Source organism: Eleutherodactylus coqui, chromosome 3, assembly GCF_035609145.1.
Source record: "Eleutherodactylus coqui strain aEleCoq1 chromosome 3, aEleCoq1.hap1, whole genome shotgun sequence".
Taxonomy (NCBI): domain Eukaryota; kingdom Metazoa; phylum Chordata; class Amphibia; order Anura; family Eleutherodactylidae; genus Eleutherodactylus; species Eleutherodactylus coqui.
The window spans coordinates 83,314,699-83,332,734 of record NC_089839.1 but is presented as its reverse complement, the minus strand read 5'-3'; the positions used below and the strand labels follow the sequence as shown (position 1 = coordinate 83,332,734).

The window sequence follows — 18,036 nt, the reverse complement described above, 5'->3', positions numbered from 1 at the left end:
TTAGGGAGTCGGGAAGGAATTTTTCACCAAAGGGCTAATTGGCTTCTGCCTCTTGGGGTTTTTTGCCTTCCTCTGGATCAACAAGGAGGTTAAACAGGCTGAACTAGATAGACATTGTCTTCATTCGGCCTTACATACTATGTTACAATGTGAGGTATTGGTTCGTATTTTGGCCAAGATACTTAAAGGGGTTGTCCCGCGCCGAAACGTTTTTTTTTTTTTCAATAACCCCCCGTTCGGCGCGAGACAAACCCGATGCATGTGTTGAAAAAAAAAACCGGATAGTACTTACCCGAATCCCCACGCTCCGGTGACTTCTTACCTACCTTGCGAAGATGGCCGCCGGGATCTTCACCCTCGGTGGACCGCAGGTCTTCTGTGCGGTCCATTGCCGATTCCAGCCTCCTGATTGGCTGGAATCGGCACACGTGACGGGGCGGAGCTACGAGGAGCAGCTCTCCAGCACGAGCAGCCCCATTCAACACGGAGAAGACCGGACTGCGCAAGCGCGTCTAATCGGGCGATTAGACGCTGAAAATTAGACGGCACCATGGAGACGGGGACGCCAGCAACGGAACAGGTAAGTGAATAACTTCTGTATGGCTCATAATTAATGCACAATGTACATTACAAAGTGCATTAATATGGCCATACAGAAGTGTATACCCCAACTTTGTTTCGTGGGACAACCCCTTTAAGCCCACTTCAAGGGTCCTCGTCTCGTGGGTCCCTACTTTAATGAGACAACTTTCACTTGAAACCTGCCTGCATGTGGGCCGATCATCCTGACAAGGACAGCCCTGCGCTGGAACCTAGGGACCCATCTAGACCTAGATGACAAGCAAAACACAGCAGGACTGAACGCAGCTCACACCAACACGCCAGGGTCTAGACTCTAAGCTTCTCTTAACCCCTTCCCGCTATAGGACATACATTTATGTCCCGCAGCGTCAGGGTATGTATGAAGGTAGATCGCGTGGCAATCTCCCTCCATACAGCACGGGCGCCAGCTGTTTCTTGCAGGCAACACCTGGCGGCAACAGCTCTGATCAGCCGCGCAGCTAATCAAAGCTGTTAACCCTTTAAATGCAGCTGTCATTTCTGAGAGCGGCATTTAAATCGTTCAGGGGTCCCATACGACCTCGCAATGAGGTCGCAGGGAGCTGTGCGGGTGTCATGGCAGCCGGGGGCCTTCTGAAAAGCCCCAAGGCTGTCTTAGCAGGACGTGTCTGTGGGATGGCTTGATAGACTGCCTATAGTAATGCCGATCATGGCATTACATCATACTACAGGAGAGATCAAAGCATCGCAGGTTGTTGTCCCCTCCTCTGAAGTACACGTAAGATCAATCAAGTTTTACTAATTATTAAAACACAAAAAAAAAGTAATAAAAGTTAAAAAACAAACCTTTTGCCATATTTATAATTAAAGAATCTAAATCATAAAAGAAAAATATATATTTGGTATTACTGTGTCCGTAAAAGTTTGATCTATCAAAGTAATGCATTATTTACCCAACACGATGCACGTCATCAAAAAATAAATAAATAATGAACGCCAGAAATGCCCTTTTTTGATCACTCTGTCTCCCAGAAAAAATGCACTAAAGAACGATCAAAAAGTCTTATGTATTCCAAAATGGTACCAACGCAAACTACAGGACGTCCCGCAAAAAATGAGCCCTAGTACAGCTATGTCGACGGAAAAATGAAAAAGCTATTGTGTGCAGAAGATGGCAGCAGAAAATAATTTAAAAAAATTAAATAACTTTGAAAAAAAAATAAAAGTAGTACAGCAATAAAAAATAACTATATAAGTTCGGAATCGTAGAAATCGTACTGACCCATAGAATAAAGTTATCATGTCATTTTTGTTGCAGTTTGTGCGCCATGGAAACAAGAAGCACCCGAAAGATGGCTTAATTTAGGGGTTTTTCCCATTTTACTCTGCAAAGAAATATTTAATGGTTTTTCAGTGCATTATATGGTACATTATAAAGTACCATTGAAAATTACAACTCTTGCCGAAAAGGCATTCGACCGGGTCGATTGGACCTACATGGAGCAGGTCCTAAAGCACTACAACATCCCTCCCAAATTTATAGCAGCAATTTTCTCCTTATATGCGACGCCCTACGCTCGACTCAAAGTTAATGACTCTCTTTCCCCTCCGTTCAATATAAATAACGGTACAAGGCAGGGCTGCCCCCTTTCCCCTACTTTATTCATCTTGGCACTTGAACCTTTCTTACAGAAAGTAAGGTTAGACCCTTTGATACAAGGCCTGAATGTCGGTAGGGAGAAGCTCTCTTCTACTGCCTACGCTGACGACATCATCTTTCTTATTACTAACCCGGAGACGGGCCTCCCCCGCCTAGTCTCGCTGCTGGAGGACTTCGGTGCACTCTCCAATTTTAAAATCAACCTAGCCAAATCAATCGCCTTAAACATATCCATCCCCCCTAACCGTTTTAGGGACATTAAAAATAATTCCCCCTTCATTTGGACGGATTGAACAATCGACTTCTTGGGCATAAAGCTTACCAAAAAATCCGAGGACCTATACTCTACTAACTTCCTCCCGCTTCTGCCCAAAATCAAAAAATTGTTGAGAGCCTAGGATAAGCCCTTCATATCCTGGTTGGGAAGAAAAAATATATTAAAATCATATGTTATTCCCATCATCCTCTATAAAATCAGGCTTCTACCAATTTTTATCCCCTCCAGTTTTTTCAAAACTCTCCGTTCAATCTTCTCCAGGTACATCTGGAGGGGAAAGAGGCCTAGGCTGGCCCATAGCATGTTGATCAGGAGGCGCTCGGAGGGGGGAGTGGACCTACCATGCCCAAGAGAGTTCTACTTGGCTGCCCATCTAGACCACTGGATGGAACTAGCATGCCCCTGCAGGGACCCCATGATTCAGCTTCTTGCCAGAGGGGCCTACGGCCCGACCCTTGACGCGGACCTTTGGTTCCCAGGGGGGGGGGAAGAGGAGGAGGAACCCGCTCCTAAGGGGGACTCTTGAGACCTGGTCTACTTTGGGGAACACTCTGGCTCCTATCCCCTCACCATACACGCCGCTATCTGCACTATACAGATATATGGCTATTACGTTAGATCCCTGTTCAGTGAGAGTATGGAAGCTCCTAGAAAACAAAAACTTTCAGGATGTGATCTCTATAGCACATCAGGCTCCCTTATCCTCCCTGGAGGATATCCTCCCTAATTGCTCAACCCCGCTCCTATTATCCACACACCTGTTAAAAATCATAAACAGATTCTTAAGAAGACATAGGGATGTCAGGCCCCCTACCCCTTTCGAGACGGCGCTGAAAGGATCTAATCTGGCTACCAGAAAAGTCTCCTACATACGAAACATTTTATTGCCCCCCCCCCGAGGGAGACGAAACCTGCCTTCCTTGTCTCATGGGAAAGGGAGCTCGGGATATCCCTAACTCCTAGCGAGAGTAAACTCATATTGAAGACTGCTTTTGGACTCTCCCCATGCGTCACCTCCCAGGAAGCGCATTATAAACTTCTGGCAAGATGGTATAGAACCCCCCAATGGCTGGCTGACCATAAACTACTGGCCCAGGATTGTTGTTGGAGATGCGAGTTGGATACTGGTTCATACCTACATATATGGTGGGAGTGCCCCCTCATTACTTCCTTTTGGAGGGAACTAGAGGGGATCCTAAAGCAGATGTTGCCGAGTCTGATGCTCTCCCCTGAGGTGGTTCTCCTGTGGAGGCCGTCCCCGGCCTTTCATCCTCTTAAGCACAAATTGGTTACTTTACTCATTGATACAGCTAAGGCTCTTATCCCCACATTGTGGAAACAGAAAAATCCCCCTTCAATTGAGCTTTGGAGAGACAGAGTGAACCTCCTTGCCAATTTAGAGGAGTTATCGAGCTGGACCAAGGGCACACAAGATAAGTTTATTGAGACATGGTCCCCCTAGAGGGCAGTGGTGTGGAAACCTGGTGACTAGGTTTCCGTGTTAGTTAGTTCTGCATTTTGTTAAAAGGTAGTGGAGACCAACATACGTAGCTTCCTGCATTATAGTAGGAAAGACCTCCACAGCTCACAAGCACCGCTCCGGTTCATTTTGTTTGGACGGTTCAGAGTCGGCCTGAAAAGTTTCTTTTAGTTATCAGGGCATATTTTGTAAGGCTGTCATGCACGTTGTCTTCGGAGTCTAGAACTCCATTGTATTGTATTGTATTATGAGTATATTTTGTCAAAAAACTCAAATAAATATTGATTTATAAGAAAATTACAACTCTTCCCGCAAAAAACAAGCCCTCATACAGCGATGTTGATGGATAAATAAAGGGGGGAGGAAAAATGAAAAAAAAAAGAAAAGGCCATGCCTTTAAGGGGTTAATACATCCCAGAATTGCATTTGCCTTTTTTGCTGCTGCGTCACACTGTTGACTCATGTTCAACTCATGATCTATAGTATACCCAATTCTTTTTCACATGTGCTGCTGATTAGCCCAATTCCTCCCATTCTGTATGTGCTTTTATCATTTTTCTTGTCCAAAAGAAAAACTTTGCATTTCTCCCTGTTCTGCTAGTTACCACCCGCTATTCAAGCTTGTCTAGATCTTTTTGAATCCTCTCTCTTCTAGTAGCTATCCATCCTAGCTTTGTCTCATCGGCAAATTTGATCATTTTGCCCTTAATTCTGTCTTCCAGATCATTGGGCCAAGGACAGAGCCTTGTGGTACCCCACTTAAGTCATTCTGCAAGTTGGATGTGCAGCCATTTATGACCATTCTCAGCCAGTCGTGAATCCATCTTTCCACAGTTTTCTTGTTAATCCCATTTCAATAAGGATGGTTTGAGATGCTTTGTCAAGTGCTTTCCTAAGGTCAAGATATACTATATCCACTGCATTTCCCTGATCAGCCCAGTCAGTGATTCTGTCATAGAAGGAAATTAGATTAGTCTGGCATGACTTGTTTGTTATAAACCCATGCTGGCTCTGGTTAATTACTCCATTCTCATCCAAGCATACATGCTGTTTAATAATTTGCTCAAAGATCTTTCTCAGCATAGAAGTCAGGCTCACAGGCCTGTAGTTTCCTGGATCCACCTTCTCTTTTTGACAATAGGGACAACATTTGCCCTTCTTCAATCTTCTGGAACTTCTGTATTCCAGCAATTTCTAAAATCTACGTGTGGTTCAACAATTACATCTACTGCTTCCTTCAGTAAGGATCTACAGCAGCTACATTTCAGCTATAATTTATGCCAGTTTTTGGCATAAATGTATAGTAAGCCTGACTGTCCACAAGCAGCAATGCCCGTGACACTTTACCGAATTTTTAGAGAGGAGTTAGAGCTGGCATAAAATGGCAAAAAGCATATTTTGATGTGTGCACACCCAATATTGTTTGCCAAAATGTGTGACTTTCATGTCAAAGAGTTGTGCCTCCTAGTCTTTTTCATACAAAATGACACAGAGCACTCTAGTTACTGCTGTTGCACCAGAATTCTGGTGCAAATCTAATAAGACAAACTTTATTTTGACTTGCACCAAAAAGAACAGTTGTTACACCTCCCACACCGCCTAATAAAACAGTAAAAAGCAACAGCACCTTAAAAATATTCAAAAACATTTTTTTTAAAAGAACCTGTCATCACTTTTGCATCCATAAAACTGCCTACATCGATAAAACAACAAAGTAATGTACTTTTAAAAATGTATTTAATAGAGATGAGCAAGCGTGCTCGCTATGGCAAAAGTACTCGAGCGAGTAGTGCCTTATGCGAGTACCTGCCCGGTAGGGGGTGGGGAGCGGTGGGGTAGAGCGGGGAGGAATGGGGGTATGGGGGGAAGAGATCTCTCTCTCACTCTCTCCCCCCCTGCTCACTCCCGCAACGTACCGCCCTCCCCCGCCGGCACCCGAATCTTTAGAGACGAGCGGGCAGGTACTCGCATAAGGCACTACTCGCTCGAGTAGTTTGCCTTAGCGAGTACGCCTGCTCATCTCTATTATGGTGCTGTTCGGTGAGGCGATAGGGATCTGTGACATGTCATTTTTATACTCCCCTATTCCTGCAGTGTCCGATGGTCAAGTCTGCGCACAGTCTGAAAATTGGACTCTTTTCAGACCACTGTGTGCATGCCCTCCATAGACCTTTATGGGAGTGCATGCGCACAACAGTTTAAAAGGAGTCAGATTTTCGGACCGTATAGAGACGTCTCCAGCGCACATTGCAGGAATGGGGGAGCGAGTGAGTATATAAAAAAATACACATTACCTCACCGAACAGCACCATAACTTATTTTGTGTTGTTGTTCAGTGGTGACAGTGTCCCGTGAACATTGCATAGATTTTTATTTATGAAGGATCATTACAAATATCCTAATGCACAAGCTATGTGTGTATATACAGCCGCAAGAAAAAGTAAGTGAACCCTTTGGAATTACCTGGATTTCTGCATTGATAATAAAATGTGCTATGATTGTTAACTAAGTCACAATTATAGATGAACACAATCTAAGGCTAGATTGACATGGGTGTATTTGCGTGCGCAATACGCAGTAAGTAGAACCCATTGATTTCAATGGGTTCGTTCACATGCGTGTTTTTCTTTCGGCGCATTTCGGACGCACAAAAAAATATGCAGCGTGCTCGTATTTACTGTACATTTGAGCACCAAAAGTTTCCATAAAACTCAATGGGGATGCACATATGCGTGGGCAATACACAAGGAGATGAGTGAAACACTGCATAACTGCACAGGAAAAAGAACACATCTGCAACTCATCAGACTTGGGGAGTATCGGTAAATATTTTTTTGCACGTGCGAAGACATGCCTTAAAGCTCTTTCCCACGAGCATAGGCGTTTTTACGTGTGCCCGCAGGCGCCGTAAGAATGCAGGAGCATAAATGTAACGTTTGTACGCCCGTTCAGACAGCACAGGCCCAGCGCATATACGCCGAGGCCGCAATGCAATTGCCTCCCCTTCCCCGCTCACCTCCTCTCTCCTTCCCTGCAGCTGTTTGCAATTGGAGTGGGCAGGGCGGTGGCGGAGTTTAGCAACCACCCCTCCCCGCCTCTTGTGTGCAACCAGCAATGGGAGGTTGTGGGGTAAAGCTTAGCACCGCCCCACCCCACCCCCTCACATTGCAAACAGCCGGAGGAGAGGAGAGAAGGGGGAGGGAGTTTAGCAGTCACGCTGCTAAACTCCCTCCCACCACCCTTCTCAGGCCCCTGTCATTGGCTTTCATTGGAGTCTATGCAGTGGCCAACATATTTCGGTTGGTAAGATAGTTCCAGGACTATCTTTGCTGCCCGATGTAAAAGCGCCCAGCACTATATTGGCCGCCCAGGCGCTTTTACACAGCGGGAATACGTCTGTGCGATCTGATGCATTGGAATCCAATGCATCAGATCGAAGCGTATATCAGCTGGCTATGAAAACAGCGGCCGATATACACTCATGTGAATAAGCCCTTACACATGGGAAAAAAACTGCAAGATATAAGCAGATGCACGAGACAAAAGCATCATTTATTTCATAAAAATGCAGCGTTCACGAGTTTACAAATATGCATATGCTCATGTGAAGCCGGCCTAAATGAATAGCACAAACTGTTGGACTCACCTGTCTTTTATTGAGCACATTAACCCCTTAGTGATGGAGCTTTTTTGCTATTTTCCATTTTCGTTTTTTCCTCCTCCCTTTTAAAAAAAATCGTAACTCCTTTATTTATCCATCGACGTCGCTTTATGAGGGCTTGTTTTTTGCGGGACCAGTTGTATTTTTCAATGGTGCTATTTAATGTACCATATAATGTACTGAAAAACTTTTTAAAAATTCTAAGTGGAGAGAAATGGAAAAAAAAACACATACCACCATCTTTCAGTGCATCCTGTTTCTACAGCACACAAACTGCAACACAAATGACCCAAAATCTTTATTCTATGGGTCAGTACGATTACTACGATACCAAACGTATATAGTTTTTTTTTTGCTGTACTATTTGTATTTTTTTTTAAAGATATTTTAACTTTTTAAATTACTTTCTGTGTCCATTTTCTGTGCACAATAACTTTTTTATTTTTCTGTCTTCATAGTTATGTGAGGGCTCATTTTGTGTGGTACAGCCTGTCGTTTCCGCTGGTACCATTTTTGCATACAATTGACTTTTTGTTACATTTTTTTCTCGGAGATAGGGTGACTAAAAAAGTGCATTTCTGGCATTCTTTATTTATTTTTTTTGACCATGTTCACCGTGCGGGGTTAAATTACTTTGATAGATCAGACTTTTACGGACGCAGCTATAACAAACACGTATTTTTGGTTTATTATTTTGATTTTTTAATTGCAAATATGGCAAAAGGTTTTTTTTTTAAAACTTTTATTACTTTTTTTTTAAATAATTGGTAAAAGTTTTTTGTTCTTACTTTTACACTTTCTTTTAATCCTCCTAGAGGACTACAACCAGCAATGCTTTGATCGCTCCTGCAGTATGACGTAATGCTATAGCATTACGTCATACTGCTTTTTGACAGGCAGTCGATCAAGCCATCCCACGGGAATGGCTTGATAGGCAGTCTGCTAAGTCAGCCCTGGGGCCTTTCAGAAGGCCCCCGGCTGCCATGACACCTGCACGGCTCCCCGAATCTTACCGCGTGGGTGCCGTACGGGACCCCCGAACATCGTTCGGGGGATTTAAATGCCACTGTCAGATTGCGGCTATTGCTCGCGGGTGTCAGCTGTAATAAACAGCTGACGCCTGCGCTGTATCGAGGGAGATAGCGGCGCTATCTCCCTCCATACACGTCCTGCAACAGCAGGATGTAAAAGCACTATGGGACCGTCACTAAGGGGTTAAGCAAACATCCACCAGTACAACATTTTTTGCACATGATGTCACATTTATAGGTCGTGCCCCCTCTGCCACAAAGACATGCCCCTTTAAGGATGCATCAAAAAAACTTTACATGTGCTGCAAACCATGGGAGTCAGTTTATGGACTCAATTTCTGCCAGAAAACTGGCACATGTTCAATAGTAAATCTGCCCCACAGTGCCCAATAAAAGACATTAATCGTACAGCTGTCTCTACGTTATTAGTTTAGTTAGATTGTGTCCAGACCACACATTATAAGCAATCAGTGCAGAGGAAGGTGCTCTCACATTTACGTCATTCGGGGAGCAGGAAAGGGGAATCCCTGGCTGAATGGAATCCGTCTTAGGGCGCGGCCACACGAGCGTAGGCGTATAAACGTTCACACGTGCGCAGCGTTTAATCGCCGGAAAGAACGTTTTTCGGCGATCATGACCAGAGCTAGAAAGCGTATTTTCGTTTTTTCCTACTTTGCAAACTATATTTTCGGCCATCGAATATGCGTTGGCGCGTATTTCGGTCGCGTATGTTCCGTTTTTTTTCGGGTTGCCGTTTTTACGCGCCGTAAAATCACCCGTTTGAACGAATAAATTGCAAACGCCTTAGATGGTCACGTTTATACGATTGGGCGCAAAAACGCGCCGTTTATGCTCTCGTGTGACCGAACCCTTAGGGCTATTTTAGAGGACACTATATCGGCTGGGTTTTCACGCCGAGCCGATATACGGTGTCCTTGTCTGCAGGGGGGGGGGTGGAAAAGCCAGGAGCAGGAACTGAGCTCCCGCCCCTCGCCTCTATTTGCAATGAGAGGAGGCGGGACGATGGCGGTGCTAAGTTTCCGGGAATTAGCTCCGCCCCCGTCAAGCCTCATTGAAAATAGTGCAGAGGGGCGGAAAGGGGGTGGAGAGGAAGCAGAGTGGGGGCGGGAGCTCAGGGCACTTCTCCTGGCTCTTTCAGCCTCCTCCCCCTGCAGATAGAGATACCGTATATTGGCCGGCGTGAATACCCGGCTGATATACGGTCGTCTGAAACAGCCCTTATGATGGAGCCAAATAACTCCGAACGGACACCATTGGCTTTAATGGGGATCCGTTTACTTTATGTTCAGCTGACTGGTAATTTACTAAGTGAAACAGCACTGCATGTAGAACTTTTCCTAACAGTATTTTGTGTCGCATCTGCATCATAACCTCCGAATGGAAGTTCCAGCGCAGATGTGAGAGTAGCCTAATTCCACGGGGTGCACTTATTTTTGCAATTGAGTACTCTGATCCCTCAATTTACAATACCATAGGGATACAATATTTTCAATGGTCTTCCTCAGACCGCTGTAACTGAACCCAGCTTCAACATTATTGCTAGGAGACCCAAACATTCCTCAATAGCTTTTTGTCCGCTTCCCTATAAAAACTGACCTGCATGAAGATTATGGAGCAGAGTTTTAAAAACTCTCTAATGGAAAAACTGTTTTTGCTGTCCGTAGCTGAAAGTTAGTAATTTTGTGATTAATTTTGAAAAATCTGTGTCTGCGAAGATCCGACACCATCTGATTTCACTCTTCTCCATTTAGGCTGCCATTACACCAGCACTAGCGATAGCCAGCGCTCACATTTCTCAGCAATTAGCACTATTAACAAGCTGTAACAGTGCTAACTGCCTGGGGGCACCTGTGCTCACAAGTGCTGCCCGACAATTCTTGGGAAACCGCGAGCGCTATCAGTTAACATAAATGCGGATTTGGCTATGCTTTTAAATTGCAGAAATGCTCTGGGATTTAACCCTTGTATTCCAAGGATCGCGGTCCACAGCAGAAACCCACATGATAAATAGACACGCTGCAGATTTACAATCCACAGCGGTTTTCAAAAATCCTCCATCTGGCCATTCAAAAGAAATGTAATTGAGCATATCCAATCAGTGTGTGATTAATCAGACACAAAGATGTAAGGCTTGGCTCACACGCTTGTGAACGGAAACTGCTGTGAAGCTCTGCTATGACCCTGCGTATGGCGGCAAAATTGTACTGCGCATGACTGTGTCCGGTCATGCGCAGTACCCCTTTTTTTAAAAATATTTCCCCCACCGTCGCTTAGCGATGGCACGTATATCGGCAGCCTATACACAATGCATGTGGGCTGCGGCTATATACATGACCATAGAGCACAATGGGCTCTATGTTGGGTATATCCGCGGTAAAATAGAAGCTCCTCCCTTTTTTTTCCCACTTGCACATTATGCAATTCCAATACGCAAATGTGATCAGAACTGCGTAAGGCAATGCAATTGATTGCCCATGAGTTACCGCTTATCACTTGGCTGGACAGAGCCCGCAGAATCTGCAATTCAAATCCGTTCGTGTGAGACCACCTAAGGGCCTATTCACACGAGCATATATCGGCCGGCTTATATATGCTAGTGATGCACAGGGCAGCGTGTACGGAGAGAGACAGCAAGGGAAGGGCTGTCTCCCCCCGCCCGACAGCAAGGGGAGGAAGCACGATGGGAGCTAGTGTGCTGAGCTCCCGCCCCTCGCCACTGTTTGCAATGGAAGGGGTGGGACGGGGCTTAGCTCCGCCCCTGTCGCCATCCTTCCATTGCAAACAGCAGCAAGGGGCAGAGAGGCGAAGAGAAGGGGGACTTAGATTAGCAGTCACACTGCTAAACTTCCTCCCACCTCCCTTCTCCTGCAGCTGTTATTGGCTACCGTAGGAGTCAATGCAGCTGCCACTGCTGCGTAAAAGTACCCGACCGGGTGCTTTTACGCTGCGAAGATACGCCCCTGTTCAATGATGCATTGTAAACCAATGCATCAGAGGGGCAGCATTTATCGTCCAGGGCGTGAAAACCCGGCCGATGTACGCCCATCTGGAAATGCCACAGATTTTAACCCTTTATTTCAAGGGTTGAAATCCACAACATACAGTCATTGTCAATAAAAACACATCACATGCAATATTATCACCATAGGGATACCTTAAAAAGGATTTTTAACTTGTTCATAAAGAAATCTCCATTTCTAAATACCAGAAAATTGGGTGCAGGATTGCATGTGATAATGTTGCATAAAATTGCAACATACTAAAGTTATCACATGGGCTCAAGTTATCACATTGCAGCAAGATTGCATTGCAAGACACATGGAAGTAGCCACATACAGAACCGTTTGCATTCAGGGCAGGTTCTCTCTGACAACCATGGGAGTACCATAAGCCTAACAGCAGGGTGCAGCCTGAGCCTATGTACTAAACTCTCCAGGCCAGCAGGGGATGGTGGAGGAGGAGAAGAAGGTGTCATATAACAGTTGCATCAAGTCTCTGTTAGGTGGGATGGTGATGCTGGAGGAAGATGAGGAGGAGGAGGGTGAGTGCTCCTGCCTCCAGACTGGCTCCCCCTTCTCCTGTGATCATCTGTTGCAAGCTCTGGGAGGAGCAAAGACTGGGATAGAGACGAAAAAGTCCCAACATATAGTCCTATAGCAACTGTGTGCAGAGTCTGCGCCATGTCCCCGGGGATGAGGAGCTGCTGGAGCGCTGCGCTATGAGAAGGAGCCAGGTAGGTGGTTGGAGATCTCCTGCACTGGGAGCCTCCTCTGCTTTCTGCGCCCATTTAGCGCAGCTGAGACGCTTCTCCTCCATTCACTGCTCCACAAGGCTGTGCAGGATCACTGCTTCCTGGCAGGATGGAGAGGCAGCATGAGCTGAAGGCTAGTTAGATGCCACCTGTGTGCAAGGAGCAATGGCTGCCCATCTGTTGGGGCACTTGCTTTAGGCATGTAAAGTTCTTTTTAAACTTTTTCTTATTTATAAAAGTTTTTCAGCAATATTTATTAACTGGATTTTCATCCCCTTTGTACTACAGTGGACTATAGTAACAGTACCGGGTTAATGTGATACAGAGAAAAGCGATCCGCTGAAGCGGTATACAGACCTGTCATTTATGTCCTCCTCTGACATTAGGGTGTGTGTGTGTGTGTGTGTGTGTGTGTGTGTGTGTGTGTGTGTGTGTGTTTTTCCCTTTGGTGTAATGGTTATTAGGGCTCATTCACATGAGCGTGTTTGGGCAGCGAATAGAAGCTATTGATTTCATTGGGTCTGTTCTTCTAAGCGTATTTTTTTTAACGTGTTGTGAGATCGAATGGAAAACCTCCTATCTTGGTGCATTGTAATCAATGGACTTGTGTAAATATACATGAAATACGCAGGAAACCTGCATATTTGCTGCGTGTTTACACACAAAATGAGTGGGATTTTTTTTTTTTTTTTTTTGTGTTTTTGTTACGCATGTAAATCCGTTGCATAGTCACGCAAGTAATTGTCAATAGGTAGAACAACGCAGGGTGACAGCGTATTTGTGGAATGATTGTTTGTATATTCATGCATCAGCGTACTTTTAGCACGTGTAAAAAAAACCTGCACCAATGCTCTCCGGTATTAGTTTCATGAGTTCAAAATGTTTTATTTCCCCGTGCAAATGCATAGACAAATAGGGCATGCTGCGTATTTTTTGGCACAACCAAATACATGCATGTGACTAAACCCATTGAAATCAATAGGTTCTATTTTATGTGTATTGCGTGCACAATTTTTGTGCTCGTAAATATGCTTGCATGAATTCGGCCTTAAGGCTGGGTTATCACACGCCGGATTCCGGGCAGAAATCTCGTGGTTTGGCCGCAGCGAAAAACTGCAAGATTTCTGCCAGGAATCCGCTGCTTCAAAACCCGTGGCACTTAGCTGCGGGTTTTGAAGCCGCCTGGCCGCTTGCTTTTCCACTGCGACCGGCGCTCCCATAGACTAGAGCGTGGCCGCAGTGGAAAAAAAAGAAAATCAACATGCTGGAGCCGGCGAACCCGCGCCGCAGCGCCGGCTTCTGCTGGATTTGCCGCGGCGGATTCGCCGTCCCGTATGGACGAGATTTCTAAGAAATCTCGTCCACATGGCTGTCTAATTCCAGGATTAGCGGCTGCAGGCGGATTGGCCACGCCAAAATTACGGATGGAATTTCCACGTCAAATCCACCCAGTGTGAACCCAGCCTAAAGTGACAAGCTATCTGGGATAACTGGGCTTAAAGGGAAGCTGGCACAAGCTATAAGCTAAGTTATGGTGCTTGTAGGACAGGTTCCTAGGAGCTCGGAGAGGTATTTTTTTTATATTTACCTGCCTCCCGATGCCCACGCTGTCACCCCTGAAAGTCAGCACCCAGACTGTGCCATTGGACATCCATGCTGTGTAGCGCACTCCCATTCATCTCTATGGGATGCGCACAGTCTGCAGCTTGGGGTCCACTGCTTAACATGTGAATTTTACAGCATTGAAGTTGTGTGGGGGCTTGTTTTTCATGGGAAGAGTTGAAGGTTTTTTTTATTGGTACCAGTTTCGGGAGGCAAAATGAAAAAAAATTAAGAATTTTTGCCTCAGTTTTTAAGCTTTTTTTATGCTTTTTGCTGTGCATGATAAAAAGCGTGTTCTATTTATTTTAACGCATCATTAGAGATACGATGATGCCAATTTATGGGGGATTTTAATAAAAAAATAAATTTATGCTAATATTGGGAAAAAGCACAAAAAAGGGTGTTTTTTTTTTTTTTAAACGTTTTTTATGTCCCTGTAGAGGACTTGTGCAATAGCACCTATGATCGCTATGGTAAGGCATTGCAAGATTTCTCTCCTGCAATGCTTTATTGCTTGTATTAGCTATCACAGGCACTGGCAATGCAGGATGCCTGTATCTGGTGTCCTGTTGCCATGACAACCTGTCGGGTTCTCTGCGATTATATTGCGATAGTCCGATGACGCCACAGAGGGAGTGCGCTCCCTCTTTGAACCATTTAAATGCTGCGATCAACATACATCGCGGCAGGGAAGGGATTAACAGTGGGGGCTGCTGTCCCCATGCACCCCCGCTGTTGCAGCAGGAGGCCGGCTATCAGTGACAGCCGGCTCCCGCTGCCCAATAGCGCAGGATCTCTTATGCTCTTGCACTATCCCCAGGACGTAACTGTACATCCTGTTGCATTAAGTACCTCCCTGCCAGGACGTACAGTTACGCCTGTAGCGGGAAGGGGTTAAAAACTTTTTTATTGAATTTTTTTGACAGTATTTATTAGTCCCTTGAAGATGTGATTCTTCGTTCGCTAGAATAGTACACTGCATTACTTATGTATTTCATTCTACTAAGTCTATAAAAGCAGCCCATTAAGCTCCGGAAGAGGCAGACCTTAATATGCCGATTTACATGGCAGTCATGGAGGCCTTTGTCAGGCTGGTTGCCATGGGAAGCCATTGGTACTTTGCGATCATATTGCAGGGTGCCGATGGGTGACAGAGGGATGGAGCTCCTTCTTTCATCTGCCTACATGTTGTAGTTGCTATTGATTGTGCCATTTAGGGGGTTAAACTGCTAGGATCTGATGTTTTGCCTGTTAGCGCAGGATTCTGGCTGTCAGTAGTCAGCCAAACCACCACCTTAAAAACGTAAGTGCAAGTTTAAGGCCTCTTTCACACGGGCGACAGAGCAATTGCCACTACAAAATCGTGGTGATATCGTAGCTTTGTTCCCGCGATATTGTGGTGTCAGCAATGCTTTTTCATGAGAATAACTATGTATCCCTGCCAGCCGCAATAAAATTGCGCATTTTTTTAAAAATTGCGAAAGTCAATAGGAGATTCTAATGTTAAAAGCGTATTATATGTGCGGGTAATATGCTATACCAATCTGCCATAGGCGGTCATGTTGTCGTTCACACCACTTGTACAAAATACATGCGCAAGGAAAATCGAAGCATGTCCTATCTTAGGGCGTATTATGTGCGCATACGCACCTAATGTATTTGCGTATTGACTGCGTGCCGCGCACTTATATCTCGCAACACGCTCGTATGATCTTGTTCTTAAGGCCATATTCCTTTGCAAGGTCCGTCCGATTGCGGTATGGATGGAACTCGCACGGGAAAAGAACCCATTCTTTTGAACGGTGGTTTATGAGCACGGGCAACTTTTATAAACTTTATTTTTTTTTCTCTCGGACTAGTTGAGTTTTTGAAAAGTCTCGCACGAGAATAGGATATGTAATGTACGTGGTCCTGCACACTGATGTGGTGTGATGTGAGTCGCACCCAAGAATCCTTAGGGCTCACATACTGATCTATAGGCACTCTGTGTGTCTTCTTCAATAAAAGTAATAGCATTGTAATCTGGAATTCAGTTTTTTTTTCCTGATGGATTCTTCTAGAATTTGGGACTTTGTATAATATTGGAAGTCTGTATGGAGTCTCAGCAAGAACTGTAGTCTCGTTGTGTAGATGAGGTTTTATAAAAACTGCTGGACATATATATATGGTCCCTTTTGTTACATTTATGGCCTCTCCATGTGATATGTGTAGGCTTGTTCTTCTATTTCTTCCTAACATCCGTAGTTTTTGGTCCTCATGATACTCCCAGTGTTCCCACATAAAGGGTTATTAGCTGCTCCGAGTAGACTTGTTGCGTCTGGATCTGTAAGGATAAACCCGCTCTCAGACTGCTGGAGACATTTCAGCCGTGTGTCATTGTTTCCACTGAGAATAAAGCCCTGCCTTCTGTTCTGCAAGGGAGAGGATACTGTGCCTTGGAAGCAAGCGTTTACATGATAGATGCCAATATGTCTTGCTAAGTCCGGCTTCATACGGGCGTATTCGCATGCGCAAAATTTGTGCTTGTAGTATGCTGAGAATAGAGCCCATTGATTTCAATGGGTTCCTTTGCTTTTCCGTAGTTTGGTCCCGCGCAAACCCCCCCCCCCCAAAAAAAACATACTCTATTTTTCTGCATAAAAAAGATCCCATAGAAGTAAAGGGGGGTGCACAAATGGGCATGAAAGGAGATGCGTAAAACACTGCGTAAGAGCCCATTTACACTGAAAGATGATCGCTCAAACGACAGTTTGAGTCGCAGTTTTGAGCGATCATCTTTGCATAACTCCAAGTAGCAAATTGGCTACTAAAGAGTTAATGCAGGCGAAGCGGGATATGGCTGCCATAGCTCGGAAAACAATGCAGTTGTTTAGTATATGCCAACAGTTGCATTGTTCTCGGTGCTTTCAGCTGGTGTCCCGCTGAGAACTGCCAGCGGAATATCAGTTGAAAAAATACGATCAGCACCGCCGCGCTGAGATATCAGCGGGCAGCTCTGATAAGGCTCATCATTGCTCATTTCTAGCTTGCTAGAAAAGAGCGATGAATGAACAGTGCACGATGGCCACACATTTAGATGCAACGGTTATCACTCAAAAGATGGCTTTTGAGCGATAATGTCGTGTCTAAATGGGCCTTAATTCCGCTGGAAAAAGCACTAATGTATTTGTGCATGCATAATACCCAGTGAATAGAACCCATTAATTTCACTGGGCTTGTTCACATAAGCGTATTTTGCGCGCGCATCTCGTTCACACAAAAAAATATGCAGCATGCTCTATTTTTACTGCACAAAAATAGCACATGTTGAACTAATTAACTTAAAGAATCGGATCATGGTTGGCTGCGTTTCTGTGCAGGATTTGTGCAAGTAAAAATTACAGTAAGTAATTAAGATTGTAACTAGTTTAATATGTGCTACTTTTGAGTGCAATACACCTGAAAATAGAACATGCTTTTTTTTTTTTTAATGAATGACAAATGGAGCAAAATATGCTCATGTGAACAAACTCATTGAAGTCGATGGGTTCTCCTCACTGTATATTGTGCACACAAATTTTGCACATGTAATACACAGCCCCAATGTGTGCATAAGCCCTAACTGTACAATAGGATGGTGAAACAAGCTGAAGTAGTCTACACATTATCCCATTCGTGTACGCACAGTGTTGTACAACACAGGCAGTGTTATCAACTCACGTGTTGAACACTTAAGGCCCTTTTAGGCCGGCTTCCCACGGCCGTGACGGGCTCTGCCGTGGAATTCCGCGGCGGAGCCCGTCACTGCGCCCCCCAGAGATCCCAATATTTACCTCCGGATCCGACGTCTTCCGTCCCACATGACGCTTCGCCGCGCATGCGCAATAGAGCGCCGGCTGCGTCATGTGATGCGGCTGGCGGTGGGCGGGAAGCGGTTTCACGCTATCTTCCGCTGTGCTACAGCGGAAGATAGCCTGACGAACGGCTTCCATTGATAGAAATAGAGCATGCCG

The 18,036-nt window shown here is 45.0% G+C and overlaps 1 protein-coding gene across 2 annotated transcripts in view; it reads left to right on the top strand.

The window, feature by feature from the left end:
- Positions 1 to 12,309: 12,309 nt before the first annotated feature.
- NINL (ninein like) overlaps positions 12,310 to 18,036 on the top strand; it is a 146,312-nt gene continuing 140,585 nt past the window's right edge. For both annotated transcript variants that reach the window (XM_066595802.1, XM_066595801.1), the window contains exon 1: positions 12,310 to 12,424. The gene's annotated coding sequence lies outside the window, so the exon portion shown is untranslated. The remainder of the gene's footprint in view (positions 12,425 to 18,036) is intronic.